Raw genomic sequence first — 2,389 nt, 5'->3', positions numbered from 1 at the left:
TATTGGTCTTCCCTGCTGTCTGTCAAAGCAGAAGTTTCACATGCCAGTAAAATGCTTTCCTTTGGAATTTTTCCCCCCCAAATCGGAGCAGATTTGAGTGAGTGGTGTAAAGCGCGAGTGCGGACCGGTCCAGTTCTGCTCCGCTCGGATCGAGCCCATTCACAGTCTTCTTGCCTTTCAATCAAACTTGATGTGGTAGATGTAGATGAAGCTGTTGTTTTGGGGAGGGTGGGGGGTTCAGGGGTGTCCTGGTGGGTGGTCGGGTGGGGGAGGGGGAGGGGCATGAATATTTGGGTCGGGAGGGGTTGGGTGGGTAGGTGGGTTGGTTGGTTTGATGTGGAATGATGGGTGGGGGTGGAGTATAGGTATTTGGAGGTGGGGGTGGGCGGGGCGGGCTTTAGGGAGACAGATGCCGTTATTGATAGTTTTCAGAGAGAAGATTATGATGTTTTTTCTATGGCAGTTTTTTTTTCCTCTTTTGTTTTGAACACAGTATGTAGAGATTTCTCGTACCGAGAGGCAGAAGTGCAATTTTTCTTTAGATAGAAAGTGAGAGCTGTACAAAACGAGAAAAAAATGCAAACATTTTTATAAGCAAATCAATCATTTTAAGAAATAGATCCCAGGGTTTTTTTCTGCAGTTTCATGAAGCAGTAGTAACCCCTCCAGTTCATCGCAATATTAAGGGCTGCAGCTGTCAATCAGAATCTTAATATAAGGAGCAATGGCTTCAGATCAAATTTATTTTCTCCTCAAAATGGAACGTGTGATTACAGAGAGGGCAGATTTGGAGGGTATACCAGGAAATGTTTGTGAACAAGAGGGCAAACAGACTTTTAGAACCTACGAGAAGGATAAGCTCTTCTGTGCTAAATTAAAATAATCCTGCAGGAAAAAAAGGAATTTAAGACAAGGCAATAAAAAATATTTATCAAGGCAATTAAGATTCCACCAAAGACCATCGAGTTATTATTCTTATTGGTGTGGGCGATTGCTGAGATGCAGGTGTACACTAGATATATGTTTGGAAAATTGTGCCTTTTTTGCCAACCCTGGCACTCTGTTTTAATCAAGTTTTTATTCAATTGTGTAATCGGACGTGGCGTGTCTGAGAAAAAAGGATCGATTGGACCGATTAAAAATAATCAAAGGCTCGTAATGCAGATCCAAAGGAGGCTTTGATCTTTAACGCAGATAGTTAAAACAAATGTATGTGTGTCTGTTGTGTGGCTGTTTTTCTTTTGATGTCCAGGTCAGCTTGGCCGTCGATCTACCTCAGAGTTGTATCTGTCGTCTGATTGGTTGGGTTTGCAGGTCTATCCTGTCCAATCGGGAGTTTAAAAAAAAGCCGGCTCTGGAGCTGGAATCATACAGGACTTCACCTTTAACTCGTCTGTTCGTCCACTTACTTCTACAAGGAAATGTTTGTGTTTTTATCCGTGTGTCTTTTGTGTTTGTTATTTTTGTACGATTTTGGACGTCGTCTGGAGGATCGGTTAAACCATCGTTGCCCTCTTTGTTCGGGAAAAGCTGCAGCAGTGAGAAGCGCGTGCGCCGCTGCTGCCGTTACACAGAGTGAAAATACAGAAAAAGAGAATTACGGACTGTTTCGTACGGAAAATCCAGACGGGCTACGTGCTCCGCTCTTTAGTCCACACAGGATCGGTGCAGCTGGTTCCAGTTCAGAGACTCGATTTGACTAACCAAAGTAACGTGTTGATGTGGTGTCCGGCGTACATCGAAGGGGGACACATTTCAGTTTTTAACGGGACATAAATCACAACCCCTCGTGTCCACAGTCCGAGAGTACAGAGAGAAGAAAATAAACACACAGGTTTCACAGAAACTTTTTTTATTTCTTTATTGTACACGCCACGGTTTTCACAGTGGTCACTCGTAGGTCCAACAACAGAAAAACCTGCTCCTGTGTTTTGTTTTCTATTTTTCTTCAACCTGTCAAAATTATTTTTTTTATTTAAATGCTTTTTATGTTTTATTTCTATTATTTCCTCTGTGAAAAAAAAAACTTTTGAATTAAAGACACAACTCAAACCTGCTCTTGATGTCCACTTTTATGAATGAGTGAAAGAATGAACGAATAAACAAACGCATAATTGAACAAATTAACGATAAAGTTATACGTAAATACAGCTCTCGAAAAAAAATGAGAGATCACTTAAAAATGATTTTCTTTGATTTTACCAAATTAAAAACCTGTGAAATATAATCAAGAGAAAGATGAATGATCACAAGCCATCAAACCAAGCTGAACTGCTTGAATTTTTGCACCACTGCTTGAATTTTGGACCATGGTGTTTATGTGCACCATGGTCCCTGGAGGAACGTTGTTTCGTTTCACTGTGTACTCTGTATATAGCTGAAATGACAA

This window comes from Astyanax mexicanus, chromosome 16 (genome assembly GCF_023375975.1).
Source record: "Astyanax mexicanus isolate ESR-SI-001 chromosome 16, AstMex3_surface, whole genome shotgun sequence".
Classification (NCBI taxonomy): Eukaryota; Metazoa; Chordata; class Actinopteri; order Characiformes; family Acestrorhamphidae; genus Astyanax; species Astyanax mexicanus.
This window is presented reverse-complemented; position numbering follows the sequence as displayed.